Source organism: Phyllostomus discolor, chromosome 12 (genome assembly GCF_004126475.2).
Source record: "Phyllostomus discolor isolate MPI-MPIP mPhyDis1 chromosome 12, mPhyDis1.pri.v3, whole genome shotgun sequence".
Taxonomy (NCBI): Eukaryota; Metazoa; Chordata; class Mammalia; order Chiroptera; family Phyllostomidae; genus Phyllostomus; species Phyllostomus discolor.
The window spans coordinates 53,320,564-53,344,917 of record NC_040914.2 but is presented as its reverse complement, the minus strand read 5'-3'; the positions used below and the strand labels follow the sequence as shown (position 1 = coordinate 53,344,917).

Genomic DNA, 24,354 nt, shown 5'->3' with positions numbered 1-24,354 from the left:
AGAAGAAGAAAATAGACCTATTACTAATAAGTAGATGAATCATCAACCGAAAAGGTCCCAACAGCAACAATAAAAAAAGTCCCACACCTGATAGCTTCACTGGTAAATTCCACCACTTAAAACAGGGCTAATACCAATCCTTCTTAAATTGTTCCTAAGTTGAAGAGGAGGCACACGTCCTAACTCATTCTGGAAGGCGAATATTACCCTGATACCAAAGCCAGGCAAAGACACTACAGAAAAAACTGCAGACCAATATCCTTTATGATCATTGATGAAACAACCTTCAACAAGATACTCGTCAAATGAAATCAGCATCCTATGGGGAAAAAAAATGATATACCAGGACTCACTGGGATTTATTCCTGGAATGCAGAGGTGGGTGGACATAGGGAAGCTGGCCAATGAGCTACATCACACCGGCAACATGAAGGGAAACATCCACATGATCATCTCCGTTGATGCGGGAAAAGCATCTGGCAAAGCCAACACACTTTCACAATAAGAACATGCAACCAACCAGAAATAGAGAGCAGCTATTTCTGCATGAGAAAAGCCGTACGTGAAAAACCCACAGCACTCTAGTCAACGGTGGGAAAAACCGGAAGCCTTTCCTCTAAGATGAGCAACAAGGCAAGGGCGCCTACTTTCCCCGTTTGTACCAAACACAGCACTGGAAGTTCCAGCCAAAGCAGTTAGGCAAGGACATGAAACAAAAGGCCTCCAAACTGGAAAGAGAGAAGTAAAATGATCCGTTTGCAGATGCTATGATCGTATGTGTTGAAAACCCTAAAGACGACACGCACACACAAATAACCTTTTAGAACTAATAAATGAATTCACCAAAGTAACAGAATGCAGCTACAAAACAGTGTGGTATTGACATAAAGACAGACATAAAGACCAATGGAACGGGACAGACAGCTCAGAAATAAACTCTCACATATACAGTCAAATGAGTTTTGAAAGGGCATTAAGACCTTTTAATGGAGAAAGAACACTTTTTTCAACAAACAGCGTTGGGGAAACTGGACATCCACACGCAAAGCAGTGAAGTCGGACCCTAGTACCACACACAAAAACGCACTCAAAATGGATCAAGAAGCTTAATGCAAGACCTACAACGATCAAACCCTCGTCAGAAGCACACACAGAAGGAAAGCTCACGGCACTGGATCCGGCTGTGATTTCTTAGCAATGACACCAAAGGCGCAGACGACAAACATAAATAAACAGAAGAATTGGACTCCACGAACATTTAAAAATGTGTAGATCAAGAGACACTATTTACAGACTAAAAAGGCAACCCACAGGATGGGAGAGAATACTTGCAAAACAAATGTCTCATAGGGGATTAACATCCAGAATACACAGAGGACTCCTAAAAGTCACCAACAAAACAGCACGCAGGCGACTCGAAAACGGGCAAAGGACTTGAACAGACATTTCTCCAAAGAAGGTATATGAATGGTCAATAAATACATACAAAGATGCTCAATATCACGAATCATTAGGGGAATGTGAATCAAAAACTACGATAAGACACCACCTCACACCCACTTGCAAAGCTATTATAAAAGACAAAACCAAACCCAGAAAACAACGGTTGGCGCGGGTGTGGAGAAATTGGATCCCGTGTGCGCTGCTGGTGGGAAAGCCAAACAGCGCAGCCGCTGTGAAAACCGGTATGGGGTCTCCTCAAAAAATTAAAAATAGGGTTAGGATAGGATCCAGCAATTCCACTGCTTCAGTCATCAGACCCCAGAGACTGGAAGCAGGGTCGTAGAGAGGGATTCACACACTCGTGGCGTAGCGTTGTTATCCACAACAGGTAGAACAGGGGAGCAGCGCCAGTGCCCATCGAGGAGGGGACGGGTACGCGAAGTGCAGTCCACGCACTCCGTGGACATTTACCCAGCCTTGAAGGGGAAGGAAATCCTCACCCAGGCTGCAGCATGGATGCACACTGGGGATGTCATGCGGAGCGAGATAAGCCAGCCAAAGGAAGACACACCCTGCGCGAGTGCACTTCTGTGAGGAACTTAACGCAGCCAAATCCATACAGACAGAAGGTAGAACAGTGGTTACCAGGGTCTGGGGGCGGGGGGAGGAATAACGGGGAATAATTGCACAACGGGCACCGAGTCTCAGTTGTACAAGGTGCAAAGGGCTGCAGGGGTGGGTGGCGGTGATGGCCGCACCACAGTGCCAACGTATGGGATACACTGCCTTGTACACTTCGAAGGGGTGAGGACGGGAGATTTCGTGTTGCATGTGTTTTACAACAACAGAGGAATAAAAGTAACGTCCACCTATCCCTTTAGAAGTCCACACACATACACACAGTCATTGAGAACCCAGCTGAAGGAAACCGTCCAGAATGTGAGCAAAGCTCTAGCTATGGGGACATTCCTCGTGTTGGCGGTCTGCAGGGTGGGTGGCCCCACCTTTCCTGACACAGATAAACTGACTCAGATGCCGGGTCGCCTGCTGAAACACCATGGCCCCCCGGGGACAGACCTCCCGGAAGGGGAGGGGTGGGGGGTTGCGAAGGTGCTGTCTCCTCTAGCCTTTCGCTAAATTACATGCAAACTACTCGCTCACAGGAAGTCACCGGCCCTCACCTTCCTCCTCACACTGCCCCTCCTCTCCTCCTCCCCTTTTTCCACTGCTCCCTCCCCTCCCCTCCCCTTTTTTTCCCATCGCCTCTGCCTGGCTCCCTCTCTCTCCAGGCACCATCAGGGTGCACGGCTCCCTTTTCCAGCAGCCCCCCATTTTCCCAGCAGAAGGCCAGCCCTGACCTCTCCCTCCACCTGTCCCCTCCCCTGCTTCCCACCTGGTCTTTCTTCAGGGCGTCCCCACCACCTGATGTTTACCACACGTCTTGCTGTACTTGCTTCTGTCTGCTGCTAGTGGCACTTCGGCTCTGGGGGGTGGGGGCCTTGTCAAGCTCCCAGCTGTTGCCAGCGCCGGTCACAGGGCTTGTCATGTTGAAGAAACGGAGCAGATGGAGCAGGTAAATGACTGCAGGGCGGAGCCCCAGTGGGGTCTGGGTTGCCCGGACCCGCCTCCCATGGAGCAGGGGACGCGCTGGACTGAAGCTGCCCTTTGGCCTACCCTTCCACCGAGAAGTTTTAGGGGGTCTCCTCCCTCTGTGGCCTAGCCTCGCTCCCCTTCTCCCCCTCCTCCCTTCCTTTTAGGAGCAGATATAGCCCCTCATCCCACACACTTGTTCACTGAAGAGTTGTGCCCCCCGAGAAAAATCCTGGTCCCTGCCGACCACTTTGCACACCGGCCACACCCACCCCAACCCTATCGAGATCTTTTCCCATAAAGAATTCCTTCCCTGAGAGGAACTGCCGAGAGAAGGAAGTAAAAAGTCACATCTTGTTTTTTATACAAAACAGGAAAACCAAGAAGCCATCTAAATGTTTAACAAAGGTGAACGTGGTTCAGCCATTCTCTGGACAACAAAGCAGCCACTAAAAATGACGGTGTGCTTACATTACAGACAAAGAGCTCATTTCTTAATATATCAAGTGCTTTCACAGCTCAATAGGAAAAAGACCAACAACCCAATGGAAAAGTGGACAAAGGATATGAGCAGTTTATGGAAAAGGAACTATGAGCGACCCTTAAATATTGTAAAAGATGCCCAACATCATTCATGGAAAGAGAAATGGGGAAAAAACAGATACCATTATTCATTTCCCAGATGGCAAATATGGAAAAGTTTGATAAGGCAAAAAGTTTGTTGGGAAGGGTGTGGAGTGAAAATTAGTACAACACTTTAGGAGGCTAATTTCCTATTTTATCGAAGTTCAAACTGTGTATTTCCCTTGACCTTGCAAATCTACTCCTGTATGTTTTCCTCAAAGACATATAAAAAATCATACGCACATTTTTTATTTTCACCCAAGGACATTTTTTCCCATTGCTTCTTACAGAGAGAGAGAAAGGGTAAGAAACATTAACATGTTGTTTTCTTGAACGTGCCCCAACCAAGGATCGAACCCACAACTTGGGTGTGTGCCCTGACTGGGAATTGAACTCCAGACCTTTTCCGTCTACGGGAGGGCACACCAACCAACTGAGCCACACCAACCAGGACTACGCGCTGTGTATATTAACCATCTCACACCCACCAATGTCAAAGAGGTATTTGTCTCTCTGTTTCACTTTTTATTCAACCCCAGAGGTTTCCCCCTTGGCTTTCTCCCCCCTCCCTAATCTACCACCAGTGGAGCTCACACAACCCTCCTACCATCTGCCCCTTTGATTTTAGGACATAAAATAGGCTGCAAAAGCTTCGGAGCATTTTCTCAGTTCACTGAGATTTTGCTTCCAGCAATTGTTGTTGGTTTGGCTCAAAAAAAAACCCCCCAAATTCTCTACAGGTCTAGACATTTCTTACATCGACATCTTGCAGACCGAGTTTCAGCCAAGGTAAAGTTTGCGTCACCAGCCAGCCAACACTCAAACAATAAACCCAGCAAAGAAAACCAGTAGTTCCCATCCTCAGAACACCTACGAGAAGTTTTCACAAAGTATCGGCACTGGTATTAATTTGCTTACTCGGTAGGACAGCTCTGTAGGGAAGGCAGAGGAGAGTCCAGGATGGTGAGTCAGTGGGGCCTAGCTTTGTTCCGGCTGTAACAAAGGACCATAAAACCGGATGCAATAAAGTGACGGAAACGTATTGCCTCATGGCTCTGGAGGCCGGCCGGAAGCCTGAAGTCAAAGTGTTGGCAGGGCCCTGCTGTCTCTGAAGGCTCTAGCGAAGGGCCCTCCCTGGCCTCTGCCGGCTTCTCCTGGGCGCCAGCAAATTCCTGCAGTTCTTGGCTTGCAGACACCTCATTCCCAGCACTCTCTCCGGGGTCAGGTGGCATCCTTCCTGCACGTCTCTGTCTCCATATCCACCTTTCCCTCCGGCAGACAGGAGCCTTATTGAATTGAATTAAGGGCCCGCCTACCTGCTTAACTAGTCACATTGGCTGAGACCCTATTTCCACTCAAAGCCACATTCTGAGGCTCCGGGGGTTGGGACTTCAACACGTCTTTTCCGGGGACACAGATTTAATCCACAACAGATGGGAAGAGACCTGCTAAGCAGTTGTGCTGACCTTTCCTCAGCGGGGCGGGGCAGGGTGGGGCTGGGGTACGTGTGTTGGGGTGCGAGGGGACTGACTGGCCCTGCATACATCCAGTCACCTCCGTATGTGACCGAGCAGCAGGCTCAGCTGAGCATGAGACTCACCAAGAACTTGCCATTCGGCTCCCTCGCCTCCATCAAGGACCCACTGTGCTGACGCGGCACTTACGGTTGCCCGTGTGCTGGGCACACCTCACACTCACCTCATGCAACCCACGAGATGCGCTTTGCAGGACATGCTATCAACTCCCATTCTACGGACAGAAAGTGAGGCTCCGAGCGATGAAATACGGCCATGCCTTGTCTCCCGTGCTTCCTTTTTCATCCCAAGGCAAAGATCCTGCGTCATCACCAACATCAAAGCAAGCCCCTCCCCCAGCAAAAAGGTCACTGCCCGCCAAGGGCACATAGCAATTTTAGCAGTCAAGTTTTCTGGGTTTTTTTTTTTTAATTCTCACCCGAGGACGTGCTAGAGAGTGGGGAAGGGAGGGAGAAAGTGAAGGAGAGAAACATCGATGCAAGAAACTGGATCAGTTGCCTCTCACACACACTCTGACCTCCGCCAGCCGGGACTGAACTTGTAACCTAGGCATGTGCCCTGACCGGGAATCGAACCTGCCACCGTTTGGTGTATGGGACGATGCTCCAACCAGCTGAGCCTTACCAGCCAGGGCTCAAGTACTTTTTTTACAATGGATTTTTATTTATTTTTCGAGAGAGGGGAAGGGAGGGAGAAAGAGAGGGAGAGAAACATGGATGCACCAGAGAAGTACTGATGAGCCACCTCCCAGGGACCAGACCTGCAACCTGGCACGCTCCCCGGCTGGGAACCAAACCGGTGATGCCCCCGCCCTGCGGGAGGATGCCCAACCAACTGAGCCACACCCGTCAGGGCTCAAGCATTGTTTAATTGAGGTATGTACATTGATTTATTTTGGATTTTATTTATTTATTTTTAGAGAGGGAAGGAAGGGGGAAAGAGAGAGAGAGAAACATCAATGTGCGGTTGCTGGGGGCCGTGGCCTGCAACCCAGGTATGTGGCCTGACTGGGAATCGAACCTGCGATACTTGTACATTGATTTTTTTTAAGACATAATATTATTGTCCGTGTCATAGACTACATTATAGTGTAAACCTAACCTTTGTAAACCTAACCTTTGTCCGTGTCATAGACTACGTTATAGTGTAAACCTAACCTTTGTATGTAACTTTTGTATAGTGTAAACCTAACCTTTGTTTTGGGAAACCAAAACTGGTGTGTGACTTGCTTTATGGAGACATTTGCTTTATTGCAGTGGTCTGGAACCAGACCGAAATATCTCTGAGGTGTGCGGTAGTGGGTCCACCGTCACCCAGCAAATACAAGGCGCTGAGAGCCCCCTCTCTCCGCCTACCATGCAGGCGCCAAATGGCCACCCCAGCAAATTTCAGGTCCTGGCCTCCCAAGAGAGAAAAATGGCTTTCAAAAATAAAAAGCGTGTGCATGGAAATGCACAACACAAGTAACGAAATGATGACCACGCATTTACCTATTACTGACAAGGTTCGAACACTCATTAGAAATAGCCTGGACAGTTCGACGTGAAGGAATTATTGTTAAAATATTTAAAGCATGCTGACGGTTTTGTTTTTTAAAAGGGCTCATCTCTCAGTGCATTCTGAGACCTCTCAGTGGAGATGCTCTGAATGTGTGTCTTCCATTCAGTTAAAAACGAGGCGTGGTGGAGAGGGAACCAGGCGGTCCCGGTCGGGTGACGGCTGAAGTGTGGCCGTTGGTCCATTGTTTCAGTCACATCCATCCCAGCAAGTACCTGCGGCTCTGCCCGCCCGTATTCCTCCTACTTTTGCATACGTTTAGAATTGTCCATTAAAAAAAAAAAAAAAGCTTTTTAGGCTAAAAAAAGTTTGCGTTGTGCATAATGAGCAGTGTTACGTCTGTAACTCTTTAGAAAGCGATTAAAAGCTGACGCTCCAGCGAGTGACAGGAGCTTTTGAGTGTGGGGAGGCAGGGACGGCAAGGGGGCGCGGCGGCGGATGAACTGCGCCCTGGGTCAACTCGACCGCTTTCCTCCCGGCTCGTAACTCATTCCCCGAACTCCGCGGGGCAGCAAGCGGCGCGCTGCCCCGGCCATGGGATTCCCCTCTGCCCAAACGGAGATCGGGACGTCGGTCCCATCAACCGCCGTCCCCGTGTCTCCGGTCAGTTCTGTCTGTTCTGTCCCGTCAGTTCCGTCCGTGTCTAGCTGGCTGCCCACCTGGTCATCTCACTCGATGGCCACCGGGACCTCCCTCCTACTCCAGAGCCACCCGCATGCCTTCCTCCCCACTCGGTTCGGCATTCGCACCCCGACTGCGCAACCACTCGACCCTCCCGCCCCGCGGACTGCCGCGCCCTCGGCCTCTGCCCGCACTCACCAGCCGCGCTCCTCACTGCGCCGCGCTCTACACGAAACTGAAAGTAGGTACCTCCAGCCACCGAGCTAGCCCTGCGCCTGGAGCCGGCTGCTGCTGCCGGGAAATCACGTGGATTCAAAGTGCCAGTCCGCCCGCGGGGGTGGGGATTCGGGCACCAGCCGGCGCGTCGGAGCCTCCTGGGGTTTGGTGACCGTTGTGGGATCCAGAGACAGACCCAAGGGACGCGGCTGGGCGCAGGCCCCTTTCATACACGCCAAACTGAAGCAGCGGTTAAGGGTTGGCTCACTTGGGGCGGGGCGCGCATGTGGGATGGGGTCAGGGCGACCCGGGCTGAATTTAGCTCTCCCGCCCCCTTGGAGAGGAAGGGGAGGTGGGACAGGATGGGGTAAGTGCACACACTGGCTGTGCGGCGGAGGACACTGAGTACCCAGGAGCCCTGTGTCCTGTCCTGTGCTGCTCTCTACAACGAAAGGAGGGGACAGTAGCGGGTCTCATTAACCCAGCTCTGGGCCCTCTGACTGGTGCCAGACCCTACCTACTGGTGCATCTCATCTGATCCTCAGACTAACCCTACACATACAGGTGTGAGTATTACCCCATTTTGCAGATGAGCAAACTGAGGCCCAGAGGGGAGAGAGGTGCAGGAACTTGCCCAAGTCAGACAAGGGAAACAGGCAGAGATGAGGAAGTGATGGAACAAAGGGGACCAGGGGGACAAGGAGAAAGGTGAGACAGCACCCCCAGGAGGGGGTCGATAGCAGTCCCGAATGGCCAGCGAGTGGTCCAGCTGCCCTTTGGAAGCCTTCCCACAGACTCCCTCCCTGGCTTGTGGCATCCGCACAATGCTATGGAGCTCCCCTCCTCCTGCAGAGGGCGGATGCACCTGTGGACAAGTCTGTCTGCTGGGAGGGTCTTCTGGGCAAGCACCTCCAGGGGACACCCTGAAAGTGAAACAGCTTTCCCGCCGTCATCAAGGGAGAAGGGACCACGGCAGCCTTTGTCCTGACAGGAGATTGTAGGCATCTCGAGGCAGTGGACAGGTACTCGGGCCTGGCTGGGGGGGAAGCCGAGGAAAAGCCATGGGAGACAGGGCAGGAGAGGAGGGGGGTCCCATGGCCAGGACAGGCAGCCCTCAGGGTAGCTGCGGTCACTGCCATCGGAGGAACGGGGCCAGCTCTGGGATTCCAGGGCTAGGAAAAGAGGAAGCAGCTCTGAGGTTCCAGCCCTAGGTCCCACCCTACCCTCAATTTCCTTGTGACCTGGGTGTGACTCTTGCCCTCTCTGGCCCTTGTGTGTTGTTTTTTTTTCCTTAAAAAAAAAAACAAACCAGATTTTAGCCATGGCTGGCGTAGCTCAGTGGATTGAGCGCGGACTGGGAACCAAAGTGTCCCAGGTTCGATTCCCAGCCAGGGTACATGCCTGGGTTGCAGGCCATAACCCCCAGCAACCCCACATTGATGTTTCTCTCTCTCTCTCTGTCTATCTCCCTCCCTTCCCCTCTAAAAATAAACAAATAAAAAAAAGATTTTATTTGTTTATTTTTAGAGAAAGGGGAAGGGAGGGAGAAAGAGAGGGAGAGAAACATCAGTGTGTGGTTGTTGCCGCCTCTCATGTGCCTCCTACTGGGGACCTGGTCTGAAACGCAGGCCTGTGCCCTGACTGGGGATCAAACCAGTGACCCTTTGAGGGGTTCACAGGCCGACACTCAATCCAGGGCAGTGGCCCTTGGCTTGCTCATCTGTGTGACAGCGAAGCGATCCCTCACCCTGCCCACCACTCAGGGCACGGTAAGGATGCCCCTACTGAGCCTTCTGGGCCTCACCTTCTTCATCTGCGCAACGGGGATAATAAGGGCACCTACCTCGTAGCTAATAGTGAAGACTGAATGAGAGAAAGAGCTTAGACCAGGATCCGCCCCACGCAGAGCTCCAAAGCTGCTGCTGTCTCTTTGACATACTGATGGCCACGGAATGCTGACGGGCTTCCGCCCTGGGTGGGCGAGGAGCAGGGCAGAGCTGAGAGCCAGGCACGTGGTCTCTACCTTTCGGAAGCTCAATGTCTATCAGATAATCCCAGAGCTAGATGTGAAATGGCCACTGAGGAGCACCTTATTTATTTATTTTGTTAAAGGTTTACTTATTATTTACTTTTAGAGAGAACAGAAGGGAGGGAGAAAGAGGGAGATTAACATGGATAGGTTGTCTCTTGGCTCGCCCCCAACTGAGGACCTGGCCTGCCACCCAGGCATGTACCGTGACTGGGAATCAAACCGGCAAACCCTTACATCAGGCCTGTGCTCAATCCACTGAGCCACGCCAGTCAGGGCACCTGAGAAGCACTTTAAAGGAGAGATGCCCCAGGCTACGGTTTGGGAACCCTGGAAAGGGGATCTAACCTAGCTGGGGGGAGGGGAGGAAGGCTTGTGCCGAGAATGAGGAGGAATCAGACATGGGGAGAGGGAAAGCATTCTGGGCCTGTGCCAAGGCCCCGAGGAGGGAGCGGGGACAGAACAAGAAAGGGGCGGGCAGCCAGGGGTGAGGAGTGTGGCGGGAGGTGGCCTGGGCTGCTCAGCAGGGCCCCCAATGAGCAGAGTGTTGGGATGGGCTCAAGGACACCCCTCCCCATCAAATGATTGACCCAGTGGCCCTGGCTGGTGTGGCTCAGTGGATTGAGTGCTGGCCTGTGAACCAAAGGGTCGCCGGTTTGATTCCCAGTCAGGGCACATGCCTGGGTTGTGGGCCAGGTCCCCAGGAGGGGACACACGAGAGGCAACCACACATTAATGTTTCTTTCCCTCTCTTTCTCCTTCCCCTCACCTCTTTCTAAAAAAAAAATAAAATAAATTGACCCAGTGGCTGCTTTAAAATGTAAGGCTTTATTTAAGAAAGGGACGATCCCAGATGCTGGAGACAAGAGGGAACCCAGAGCGAGCCCAAGCTATAAGCACAGTGGTGCGGAGAGACGAGGCCCCAGGATGTGGGATCCAGTCACGCCGGCTCGGGGTTCTCGCGGCCTCGGAACGGAAGACTGAGAGGAGGAGAAGGGATGAAAATATCTCCCCTCAGTTCAGGAGAGTGTAAACTTTACCCACGAAAGGAAGTCACAAGCACTGCTGCGGGGGAGGTATGGAGTGAAAAGCCCCGCCCCCGTACAGGCAGCTCTGATGAGTCTGCGCACACTGCGGGCGGCGGCGCGGTGCGTGGCTTCCTGGGCGGAGACTGAAACCGAGAACCATACGCGTTCCGAGGAGGACAGGGTGCAACCGCCGGGGCTCCTGCTGGGAGTATGTGCAAAACCGTCCTCTAGGGAAACGGAGGGGACCCAGAAACCAGGGTCTGTTTGCAGAAAAAACAAGTGCCCCGGAAGACAAGCTCCCAAGTTATCAAAAACCACAAACCACACAAGGAAACCATCCACCATGTGAGGGGTCTAACACACACAGCCAATCAGAGAACAAGCACCCCAAGGATCCAATAGAATGATCTGTCAGAAACAGCAAAGGAGCTCACTTAAAAAAATGTGTTTATTTACTTTTAGAGAGAGGGGAAGGAAGGAAGAAAGAGAGGGAGAGAAACATGGGTAGGTGGTTGTCTCTCAAGCGTCCCCTACTGGGGAACGTGGCCTGCAACCTAGGTATGTGTCCTGACTGGGAATCAAACCAGAGAACCTTTGGTTCGCAAGCTGGCACTCAATCCTCTGATCCATACCAGCCAGGGCAGGGACTGATCTTTCAATGATTAAAGGAATAGAGTCCTAATGAAATCACTGGACTCTAGGTGGGGCAGGGGAGAATGGTTACATTTGAAAAGAAACAGAATTTCTAGAAAAGTTATTGATATTAAAGTGAAAAAAATTCAGTGAATGAGTAAATAGATTAGACATAGCTATAAGAAGCATGAGTGAAGCCCTGGCTGGTGTAGCTCAGTGGATTGAGCGCGGGCTGGGAACCAAAGTGCCCCAGGTTCGATTCCCAGCCAGGGTACATTCCTGGGTTGCAGGCCATAACCCCCAGCAACCGCACATTGATGTTTCTCTCTCTCCCTCCCTCTCTCCCTCTCCCTCCCTCCCTCCCTTCCCTCTCTAAAAATAAATAAATAAAATCTTTAAAAAAAATAATGGCAAAAAAAAAAGCATGAGTGAATTGAAAGAGATAGTTGAAGAGAGTATCAGAACTTAGCAGAGACACAAAGAGATAGAAACTATTAATCAGTCAAAAATCCCCTTCCAGGCCCTCTTTGCCAGAGCTGGCTGCGTCCCAGAAGGCATGACTGACCCTGATTGTTGTATGAGCCTTTATCCTCAGGGCTGGAAAAAATCACAGGAAGCTCCCTGAAGGCACAGGGGCTCCGGGAACTTACAAAACAGGACGTACCAGCGCAAGCCCAGTCCCAGCTCCCATACAGATAACATCAAAACAAGTTGCAGCCCATACGAGACCAACTGCAGCATCCTGCTCCGGAACCAGCCAATCACCTAATAAAAGCTCAGCATCCCAACCCCTTGGGGCAGGTGCTGGTGCATTTCTCAGAAGCTAGCCCTTTCCCTCCCTTGGGAAAGTAAAAGTGAAAGCTTTCACGCTCTGCACTTTCTTCTCTTTGTGAATTCTTTCACAGTGCATGTCACTGACCACCCTAACATGTTGGTGGCCCGTAAGGGGACCTTCTGTATGCCTCCCTCTCCTCCGGCCTCCTGAGACGTGCAACTAGGGGGGCAGTGGGCAGCGGAAGCTCGACCCAGGCTAAGCCCCTAACCCTGTCTCTGCGAGGTTCAGAGGGAGGATTCCAATCCTTCCCCACCTCTCCGAACTCTGCGGGCAGCCTGCTTCTCACTCCTGCTCGAGGCCAATCTTGGGAAGATGACATCCTGTCGAAAGTGGTAGCTCATCTGCTCCTCTCACTGTCCTCGTGTAAAACCCGGGTCCTGGGTCTGTCACTTCCGCGGGGTTTCGGCTGGGAGGGACGGATGACTCCAAATGTCTCCCTGCTGGTTTGGTCCAGGGACATCTGGCTCTGGGACGGAAACTGGCGTTCGGTCTGCCCGCGGGCTCCAGGACTCTGAGCTCTGGCCTCTGACCTCCAGGTCGTTGGAGTCGGCAACGCCCTTCTCAAACCTTACCCCGCCCACCTGGAGTTTGTTCTGGACGAGGAGATGGCCTTCCCGGTTACCATGGGCAACACTCCGTCTGCCCCACCCAAGGACTCCCCAGTGGGATGTCCACTTCGGCACTTGAAGGCTCTGGGACTTAGAACCTCAAGCCCAAGTGCTCGATTTTCTATTGCAGCACCGCCTGGCCTCCATACAAACTGGGGACCAGGAATTCTGACCCATGAACACATCTGTTAACTTTAATACTATCCTCCACCTTGACCTGTACTGTCGCCAACTCCACCTGCTCCTTAGGTTTCGTCGTTCTCAGGAGCAGACACGATTTTAACCTTCCTCGGGGATTCCAGGGATGATCCCAGGCCTCTTTCTCCTAACTGTGCCTTTTTGTTCGAATTTGCCTCACTCTACCACCACCACCATTAGTGCCCATCTCGTGACGGAATAAACGCTGTATTTGTTTCCCAAGGGAGCGGCGCTCTGATCCATCAAGGCCACACCCTTTTCATCAATACACCCCAGCGAGCGGGGGGCGGAGGGTGCTGCCATTCCCCACCTGCTGAACCCACGCCCTGCGCTCAACTCCCCTTGGGAATTAGGCTTGGCCCCACTGTGCTCACACTGAGTAAAAACAGGGGTACAGAGAGGGAGAAACTCTCACCGCCCCCACCTGGCCCCAGACTGTAAAACACTCTGCACCCTCCCCCTGCAGACCTGGGAGCTGCCAGGTCCTGGGAACCGTGGGGCCTTCCACTCAAGGCAGAGAAACAGTGGCATTTCAGCCTGAGGCCTCTTCTCCGCCCCTTCGCCTGATGACACCAACGTCCTTCTGGGAGAAGCTTGCTTTTCTTTCCCTACGTTTTTGAAATGCACACATCTGGTCTTCTTCAAGAACTCCTATCTAGGCCATCTTTTAAAATACAAATCTGGGGAGATCATTCTTATCGAGAGGGGGAAAGCCTTAGCTGTATCTGAGAAAATCCATTTAATTTATTCCAGCTACTCCTTTCTAATTCTGATAAGTTATCGCATGTCTAGGCATTTTGAAATAGGATGAAATACTGAAACATTGATTACAAGCGTTCAGTTCACCTGCTTGTGGCTTTTTAGTACCAGGAGGCTATACAGTGGGTTTGGAGCTGCAGACCAATGTCCTGGGCTTTGTTGGAGGCGTGTTCCTTGCCAGTAGAGAGGGGTCTGTGTTTCCAAAGGTGAGGAAATGTGTCCATACCAGTCAGCCGAGGGAAGGCCAGTTGCTTACTTTTCCTCGTTGGCAACTGAGGTTTCTAGAAGCTAAAAGTGCACATGAAGATGGAAGGAAACTGTTTGGTTTTCGTAATAGACGGCTGAAGGCACGAGGATGCAAGTTCGAAGGACACGGATGGAAAGCGAATGGCTGTAAAGACAGTTATTTCTGAATGGATAAAAAGCGTGTGAAAGGCTTGTGCCGGTGGTGAAGGTTTTAAATTTGTAAAGAAAAAAGAAAACCTCAGTGAGGCCCCCATACTCCCGCCCCAACCTACCTGCTCTCCCGTGATACTCTTTGACGCCAGGCGCTGGGTGTGGCACCTGGAGTTGTTGACGCCACTGTAACTCCCGGTCCTCTCCAGCTGGGAAACTTATCTCCTGTCCCCAGGTTCCTGACCTTTCAGGGGCCAAGCCGCCCCGCCCCGGCTCATGCCTGAGGCTGACTCTTTGGAGCGGAGCCAAGACTTTCTCCATGTCTTCCACTGGCAAACAGGTCTGAACGCTCGCTCGTTACTGAGAATCCCAATGGGGCTTCTTGCTGGTATTCAGGACCTCCCGTCCCCTTTCCCAGTCTTCTTCAAAGCGGTCCAGAGCAATGAGGAAAGTCTTGTGCTTTCCCTACAAAAATTACGTGTGGTCGTTATGGGATCAGTCTTCATGCGTGTGGTCTTCACTGACATGCGTGTCCGTGTAGTGCGTGTGGTGCGTTTTCTGCTTCCGGGTGGCAGGACGAGGGGGCGATATTTGATTGGCCCGAGATAGTAAGTGCTTATATAAATTAAGCAGGATCCTATGTTCTGGACAAGATATTCGACATTAAAACCAGTTCTAAGTTTGATTAATGTCTTTTAGGGTCATTACAAAAATTACATTTATATATTTGTTTTAGAACAAGGTTTGGTTATAATCTTTTAGTTAAGCTTGTTTGAGAACCTTCCGGACATTTACATTTTAAAAAGAACTTTTACCCGAGAAATGACTTCGGGTTGTGCCAACGGGCCCCTGGAATGACTCAAGGATTTATTCTCCTGTTATAAAAGAGGCGTTTTTTAACGAATCAGGCCTGTTTAATATGCTCACAGTTACATGGGAAGCTTTGCCAAACAGAATAGTGACAACTATTCTCTATCTGTAGGCATACGTTTCTATCAAAATCGATTTTCTAGAAATTCCAACCTACCTTAGGAAGAAACTTGCAACAACTTAAAGCCAAGTTCAAACAGGATATTCCCAGGGGGACCGGCTGGTCAGCGACACCGGACAAGCCCAGGGTTCCCTGTGGGGGCGTGGAGCAGTGGCGCTCCCGGCGTTTGTGGCCCCCACCCCGGAGTTTACGCATTGTTTCCGGTGTTCGGTGCACACTTCCGGTAAGCCCTGCACAGTGTTTCAAAATCTCGCACCCTGTTTGGTCTGTATAGATATTGAGATGGTGTGTTAAATCCAAAAATATGGGCTTTATATTATTCTTTTATGCCATTTCATAGTAATTATTACTCACCAAGAAACTGTTATCTTGGAAATGCCGTATCTTACAAAGAAGCAAAATTCTTTAGCAATTGTATCATAATCAAATCTATAACCCTGTCATTTTAAATGCGGTCATTTACAAACAGTCATGGTTTTACTCTAACGCATTTGCAAATGTATCTTTGGGAAGGTTCAGGACAAGAACTGTGACTTACGTTAAATTACAGGTATCTAAGCAGGTCATGTATTTGGAGTAAATGAAGATTTATGGAGCCCTCAGGAAAAACGGGATTCCTGGAAATACAGGCAAATAATCAAAACAAACAAAAGCTGACTCAAAACATTGCTAACTTCAAATCTTTTTGTTGTCCAGATATAAGCAAATGTTTTTTTCCCTAGAATAACTTGCAAATTATGCCCTCGTCAGCAATATTAAGGCATTTATATTCTTCTCCCTGCCTAATCCCTCCAGAATTCAGCAACTTTTAACAAGGGAGTATTATTTTCCTGGCAATCCGTTTGTCTGCATCAATCCAATAAGAATCTGTTCTCTTTATAGTAGCGCCAGTCTCCAAATGTGGCTTGATTAACCAAGTCTTCATCTGGAATGTCATCATCGAAAGAGTCACGCCTGGACTCTGGATGTCACCAGAAAGCCTTAAGGAATTGAGTTTGATTTTTGGAGCCAATAAGAGCCTCTTGGAGAAATGGCCTGCAGGGTGCATTGCTTGGTCCTGTGGTTCCTGGCAGTCTTTCCAGGTAAGGAATGAAGGTTGCTTTCCTGAAAGGTGGCAATTAAGGAACCTGAGGACATTTTGCGGAACTTCAAGAACTTGAGGAATGCGCCCAAACTACTAGGTATTTCAGGCGAAGCCAAGTGGCAGCTGCGTGGCTTGGCTTCTTTGCCCCGAGAGGCTGACGAAAGCTCAATCCAAGGTTCCTTGTAAAATCCCAGCAAAGCAGATCTGAAAGAGCCTGCACGATTGACTGCTCTTCCTGCTGTGTCCATGCGAATAATCAGTCCAAACGGAAACCGCACTTAATGCAATCTCTTTGATACAGTGAGGGTGATTTCGGGGAGAGAAATTGTGTTTCAGTGGAAGCCCCGTGTCCATTTGTCACCCACAAACTGAGTTAAATCCTAATTTTTCTAGTTTCCTTCCAAGCTAGTCTATCCTTTCTTCTTTCATCCTTTTACTTGGCATCGCTGAGAGCTACTGATGCAGCGTCAGCCACACAGAATTTAACTGCCACTCCGCCTCTCCCTTTTTGGGACTTTAAGGCCAGTATCTGGTTCTGGTTTTCTCGGCTGACTCCTTTCCTAGATACTATCGTAGCTGTTCTGTTTATTCTCACTTTGGGGCCATGTCTCCTAAGATGCCTTATGTCTTCCATCCAAACAAGCATCCAAGCTCTGGGAGACTCCTTTCACAAATGGCCCACGGCTACAGCTCTCGCCCTGTGGGCTGTCCAGTTCCACCCTGTCCCTCTTAATGTTCCATACTCAGATCCACAGGCAGGGACACCTCCATGACCATAGTCCACAGGAAGCAGTCCCAGAAGAAGGGACCTTCATCCCTACTCCCCAGAACCAGACCAGGGTCAGGTCATTTGGGAATGAATCCATCTCAAAAACCAGAGAGGGGAATAACAGGACAAAAGCCCCCCTTCCAGGCCCTCTTTGCCAGAGCTGGCTGGGTCCCTTAAGGCATGACTGACCCTGATTGTTGTATGAGCCTTGATCCTCAGGGCTAGGAAATTACTGGAAGTGCCCTGAAGGCACAGTGGCTCCGGGAACTTACAAAACAGGACATATCAGCGCACAACGATCAGGCTCAGTCCCAGCTCCCCAGTCCCAGCTCCCGAAGATAACATCGAAACAAGTTGCAGCCGATACGAGACCAACTGCAACATCCTGCTCTGGAACCTGCCAATCACCTAATAAAAGTTCAGCATCCCAACCCATCAGGGCAGGTGCTGGTGCATTTCTCAGAAACTAGCCCTTTCCCTCCCTTGAGAAAGTAAAAGTGAAAGCTTTCACGCTCTGCACTTTCTTCTCCTTGTGAATTCTTTCGCAGCCCACATCACTGACCACCCTAACAACTATGACAGAAAAACTAAGAGATGTAGCAGGTGGGAGGAGAAGGCCCAACATATGTCTAATGGGAATTCAAAAAGTTCAGAATAGCCCAGAGAGAGGAGGGGCAATAATTGGAGAGGTGTCGACTGAGAAATGTGCAGAGCTGATGGAAGATATCAACCCGTAAGCTGCACGGTTACGCTGGGTCCGAAACACGTAGGTTGGGAGGTAGACGGGGACCAGAAAATGCAGGACTCTGGAGCTCGTGTGAGAGGATTTTGCCTCTATTCTGACTGCCTTTACCCTTGATGAGTTTTAAGCAGACACATGCACGATCAGATTTGCTTCTTGAGGCTGCTGTGGGGAACAGACGGCAGGGGATGTCTGGGTGCAGAGACCCACCAGCAAGCTGTAGATGAGTCCCCACAAGAGATCATGGCAGCCTAGCCTAGGATGGAAATGGAGAGACAGAAAAGTGTGCCCACTCAAGAAATATTGAGGACACAAGATGGACAGGAGTCCATAATAGGGATGAGGGAGAAGAGGAGGTTAAGGGCGTGCCTAAGATTCTAAGCTGTGGACCTGGAAGGAGAGAGGCATTGACAGAGCTGAATCCACGGGCATCTAGAAAGGATAGGTCTGCAGTTCATAAGGGAAGAAGGACCATCCCCTATTAGGACAGGAGACAGACAGCAGGAAGGTGGGTGGGTCGGTAGGACTGGGAGCAAGAAGAGGGGGGAGGGGTGCTGCTGATGGCACTGGCCAGCTGTCCGGGAAGTAGGGGGCAAGGCTGTTTGTGGGGAGGGAGGTGGGAGATTGACAGGAGGGGGCAGCTGGAAATTGGAGGATGCGAGAGAAGGACTGAAGACCTCATTTGCAGTGGGTGGGAAAGTGAGTTGACCGGAGGGAGGCTCCCCCAGAAAGGGCAAGGGTCTATTGGAGGTGGAAGAGGACCATGGGTCCTTACTGCAACTGTGCACCGAGGAGCGCCTGGGGAACATCGCTGCCAGCGGGCAGAGCACGCGGAGGCTGTGACCACCAAGGAACCTGTCTGTGGCAAGCTATGTGTCCCCAGGAAGTTGCTTAGCTTGGGCTAGGAATTTTAACCACCAACTAGTGTGATGCCTGGGGTGCCAGTAGCAATTCTTTCCTGCATAACCTCTCCGTGCCTCAGCTTGCCCACATGTAACAATGGGGTGATACCAAATCTACCTCCTAGGGTTGGGTTATGAGGCTTAAAGCATGAATTCACACAGAGGGCCTGGGCAAGTGCTCTGCACACAGCAGTTTCTCAGTAGCTATCAGTGACAACTGTTCCCCGCCTTTAAGGCAAAGGGGTGGGGTCGGTGAAATCATCAACCCCCCAGCCTTGGCTGCCCACAGGCATGTCCTGTCAGGGTTCAACCCCGGGGCGGGGGCAGAGGAAACACCACCCTTTCACACTCCTGGGGCTCAGCTAATAGGTTGGGGCACAAGCAGAAAAGGCGGCCACAGCAATGGTGCACTTACTCACACTGCCCTGGAGGTACAGGAGCAGCTTATGGACACGTGCGTAGCAGTTGGGACATCAGGTTACACACTGCCCGAGTCCCAGGCTGCAGAGTCCCTCGGCATGACAGGGCAGCCTTGGCCTCCAGGCAGTGCCCAGGGGTTGCCCAGGCCAGCCAGGAGCTTGGCCAGCTCTGGGCTCCCTTCCCCCAACAAACGTCCCAGGGTGAGTCTCCTTTGGCACAGCCTTTGCTCTCTGCTGACACCAGAGCCTGGAGTCAGGCCTCCCTGCCTCCCCAGAGGGAGCAGGACACGCATTCAGCTGTGTGTTGACCTGAAGGTCACTGGGGGAGTTGACCTCACTGGGTGGAGGGTCTTCGAGAGCTGAGCAGGGCCGGTGGCAGCTTGGAGGAACTGGCGGGGCGGGAGGGGCTCCTCCACTCAGGAGGGTGGGCTCAGCCAGGCCCTGGATGCAGGTGAGCGATCAGGACTCGGGTCTCGGGGGTGTGCACAAGGGACGGTCTGCGCCTCAGGGGCATGATCAGAGGTGAATCTAACTCAGCAAGGACCCTGGGAGCTGGGCCCGGAGGGCAGAGACTGGAGGCCAGGAGGCAGGAGACCGGTGGACCACAGGCACGCTCCGGGTGCAGCCTGGGACTGCAGAGCGAGACGCGATGGAAGCAGCTGCCACGTGCCCGGCGCTGCACGGAGAGCTTGCGTGCATTCCCTGGTCTGGTCCTCACAGCCACCCGAGAGCGGCCGCCGTGGCTGTGCCCCCCGGACAGAGGCAGGAATGGCTCCGAGCACCAACGAGGCTTAAAAGGCCGCCCCGGAGCTGGGCTTTGTCCCAGACCGTGTGCCTCTGTGACAGACTGTGCCCAGCAACAGGAATCCAGCTGTGCCTCCCCTCCCCCCTTTCGGTTCCGCTCAATTCTGTTCCGTTCCCTCTTGAGAGGATGCTGTAGAGAATCCTCACTGCAGCCATTACTCGGCGTCACTGATCACCAGTCATGGCCAGTCAAATTTTATCCCTACCCCTGCCATGCCCGTTTTGGACAACAGCTATGCGGCAATTAAATCTATTCCACGACCGTCTGGTCTTAGAGAAGTATTGAAGGTTCATTCAAGATATCTCTTTTAACTTCTTCAGGCGACTTGCCATCTCATCTCTGACATCCGTGCCTTAGGTCTAGGATGGCTTTATCCTCGTTATACAGAGGTGGAAACTGAAGCCCAAGGTCTCACGGAGAATGAGGGGCTGGGACAGTCCTGCTGAACCTGGGACAGCCCTGCTGAAACTCAGAGGCCCTGGAGGGAAAGCAGCATTCTGGTGTCCCCAGCGCCCTCTAGTGGTGATAAGACATTACACCCACTCCAATACCTGGTTGTCTGTGTAAAGCAGGATTCACCTGTGTTGAGCCTGGTTTGGGGGGGGGGGGCGGGGGGGGGCATGGGGTTTGGAGAGAAAACGGCTGGTTTTAAGACAAATATAAGGCCCCTAAACAGTGTCTTCCAAACCCCTGGGGCCTCAGAAAGATACCCAGACTCCCGTGCAGCCAGAGGGGCCCCAAGGGTGGGCTTGTTCCAGGAGCCAAGCTCTGAGCTAAGGCCTGGGTTTGAACCCGAGCCTTCCTCGCTGTGCGACCTCCAGCCTGCTTAACCTCTCTGAGCTCCTGCTTCCTCGATTTACAAGCAGGGCTATTAGGGGGTGTGATGAATATACAATGAGACGTTGTTTATGAAGTGCCAGACCCTTAGCACACCCTCAGCCCCAGGTCCAGCCAGGAGACCCATTTTGCCAAGAGGTGTCTCCATCCTGCCTCCTTTTGCCCCAGGAAGATGCCCTCTGCCTAAGACAGCGGGAAAGGGCCCTTCCTTGGCCTGACTCTTACTGGGGCTGTGGGAGAGGCTGATGTACTTCAACAAATGCCCACAGGGCACTTCAAGGGGAGGAGGGGTGGTAGGTTGAAGAAGCTGGGGCAGGATGGGGCAGCTGTATCAGCCTTTTGCCCCTGCTACCAAGTCAGCTGGACAGGCCTGAGTTCTCTGGGCTGCCCTCCTTCTCTGGGGGTTGGGCCAAGTCTCCGGCTACGTCTCCCCAACCCCCAGGTTGTCCACACCCTTGGCCTGACTCACTTGTGCAGAACGTACTGGACTTGGCCAAAGGTCATCACAGCCCTTGAAATCTGGGGAGCTGGTGTGCCAGAAGGCGGTCTGGATCACCGTCGTGGCGTCCTGGTTCACCAGGGCATAGGGCAGTGGGGAGGGGCTGCGGGCCTGGGGCTGGCCCCCTCCCCCAGCCTCGGCCACGGCTCAGGCTCTCTGGGACGAGGGGTTAGACTGGACCTCACGCTGGTGCAGGTGAGATGGCTGTGCTCAGGGAACACAGAGAGAGCCCTGACCCCTGACCCCAGTCAGGGTCCTACCAGAGAAACAGAACCAATAGGAGCTGTTATTTATTGTGTGTTTGTTCATTGATTTCAGCAGCAGGCCAATCTGGCTGCAGAGGCTGGCTAGGCAGGTCTGAGGTCGTAGGGCAGGTAGGTGGGATGGGGGGTCTTGGGAAGCTGGCGCTGCAGCCCACGGGTGCGACAGCTTCTCCCTCAGGGAAAGGCCGCTGCTGCTCTGCAGACCTTTCTGCCGGCCAGGTGAAGTCCGCCTGGACTATCGAGCATGGGCCCCTTTATTGGAAGTCCACTGATGGTAGACGAATCACACCTGCAAAGTCCCTTCCTGGCAGCACCGTGTCGTCTGATTGCACAACCGGGCCCAGCCACGCTGGCTCATGGACCCAACCTCCGCAGGGCACCCTTTGACCCCTCAGCTGGCTCCCTGCACAGGTTCCTACACCACCCTCTGTCCTCAGGTCCAGACGAGCCCGAGGCCACGCCCCCAGCTCCGGTGAAGCAGCTGTCCCACCCGCGTGTGGTCCCGACCACGCTGGCCCTTCTCCCAGGCGAGGACGGTGGCAGCTGCTCCTCTCCCTGCGCTCCTGCTGCTTAAATCCTCTGATGTAAAGTGAACCACCACTCATTCCTCCTAGCTTAAGGGCTAAGGAGAGAAGCGAGGAAGGAAAATAAAGACATTCGCTTTAATGTTCGTGCATATTACAGGTTTGGGTGCAAACACGCGTGACCAACAAGGAAGACATGTTCATGACCGTGACAGCCCTTGTTTCTATAGCTGGTCATGAGGCTGTTGCAGGTTTTTATAACGATCCTCTTCCACTGCCCATCCCATGCCCTCAGCAAACGTCTCAGCTGGTCATGGCTGTCCACCTGGTGGGGTGACCCAAACCTTCATTCCTGGGAAGCCTGGGCCGAGTCAGCCTGCCTTAATGGGCGTGTTGTGGTTTTGCACTGACTTTAATCACAGGGTATGGGTGGACTAAGTGGCATCCTGGGGGTTCTCCTGTATTTCAAACATCCTCTTCCTCATCTTCATTGTATAGTAACAGCCCCGTCTCCTCTCGAGAGTCACCCCAGCCAACAGAGGAATGCCCTTCTTTGCCTGTTGACAAGTTTAAAGTGGCCAGGTGGCAGCCTCAGCTTCCAGTTCAATGCAATCATAACTGTGTCTCTTGGTGGAATTGTTCCTCCCTCCCCCCAGTGCACCAAATTCTGTTTCCCAAAATTTATGTCCATCGCAGAACCTCAGAACGTGGCCTTATTTGGAAAGGAGATCTTTGTGGAAGTCAATAAAATGCCTGGTGTCCTTATAAGGCCCTGGGAAGACACAGAGACACACAGACACAGAGAGGGCAGGAGGCCATGGGAAGGTGGAGGCAGATGTCGGGATGATGCTGCCAGAAGCCAAGGAAGGCCCGGGCTGGCGGGCACACATCTGTGTGATTGTCCACCATTGTTCTCCGGGGTCCGTCCATCTTCTGCACGGGCCAGAAAGGAGAGGTGAATGGAGATGGGGAATCACCACCCCTGCAAAACTTTCCAGTTCTTGTTGGTGGCACTGAGCTCAGCAGATCCTCCAGAGATGGGGCACTGCTTCTGATGGGCTGTTTTCCTGCGTAGAGGCAATTCTAGTGACTTCCACGGGCTTTTTGACACCATAATGCCGCCCCTCACTCCACAGGTCAGGAGACAAGTGTGGGCGTCCTGCCCATTGCTGAGTCTGTCTATTCCAGTGATGGATTCTAGAACTGGGGACGTGCCCATCTATAGGATGTGCTCAGGGACCACCGGACCCCGTGAGGGATGACCCTGAGCCCCTTAAGTTTCTGCTCTGACCGGTGGACCATAGTGAGGTTCTGGGTCTCCCAGAATTAATGTCAGCGTAGAGCCAGCGTCGAGTAATCCCCAGACTGCTTCCTTCTCCCAAGGGCACAGTCTCCTGGTGAAAAGCTGTAGGCTCTTTTGGGGGAAGGCTGGGAGATATACTACCAGACACATTTTGTTGCAGGGGGTGCAGGTCCTCCCTCAAGGGGACCCAGCCCCCTTCCTCCAAGGAGTTCTGAGTCTGTAAACTGGCTTAAGTCTGGGTGTCGATGGAGGAGGTGTAATTCTCTGCTTTGATGACTCAGGTGAGACTTCCGTTCACTCAGCCAAGGACTCGTTTGCTTATCCAGATCAAATAAGACTCGAGTGGACTGTTCGTTTCTTTCTTTCCAAGGGGCAAATACCGTGGGCAGCCAGCCAACACCCAGGTCTCCACCTGTTGGGAATCGCCCTGCCTGGTATCAGAAGCTGTAACCCCCGCCTAGGCTAAGGCTAAGGGAACGCCCTTGGAACCGTAAGCCAGCAAGGAAACAAAAGCTTATCTCCCTGGCAGGAGTGCTGCTTCTGCTGCTTCATTCATAACTGAACCCCAAAGCTTGGTTGGTTAGCCAAAGATGGGTAAGATTCCCTAAGGGGGGAACGACTTAAGACAGGCACGATCACGTGGGAGGCCCCCCAAAGAAGGACTTTGGGGCCTACAGCAAAAGCGGGTGATGGACCCTTGCTCCTCGGCTTTGACATAGCCTGAGTTCTTATCGTCTGGGAGAAAATCTCCTTATCTCTTGGTTGCCTTAGTTCCTGCACTCCACCTAAGCCTGAAACAACGACAGGGTGGTGCAGCTCTGTGCTGAAAAGGGTGGGTTCCCGGGTGATCAGGCCTAAGAAAGAACATGTAAAATCCTGTGAAACCTTCTTTGTTTAGAATGCTCTCAGTTGAATGAGAGAGGTCCAAGGAGGAAGTTAGTTTGTTCCTCAAAGTCTTACAGCTCTTTGACCCTGACTCAAAATAGACCCTCAGACTTCCTTGTTTTCTATGGTTCCTTACTTCCCCCAAAGAGTACTGTACTTTTCCTGAATTATTATGCAAAACGAGCCCAATAAAAGCAGGTTTGGACGGTAAATCGGCGCGCTCCCCACTAGAGGGGGTGGCCATTCCGTCCCCACTTCT

The 24,354-nt window shown here is 52.1% G+C and overlaps 1 protein-coding gene across 1 annotated transcript in view; it reads right to left on the bottom strand.

Annotated features, from left to right (window-relative positions):
• Positions 1 to 7,903, bottom strand: part of NLRC5 (NLR family CARD domain containing 5) — a 78,506-nt gene extending 70,603 nt beyond the window's left edge. Inside the window, 1 exon segment of the mRNA XM_036011873.1 lies at positions 7,569 to 7,903. The gene's annotated coding sequence lies outside the window, so the exon portion shown is untranslated.
• Positions 7,904 to 24,354: the final 16,451 nt, after the last annotated feature.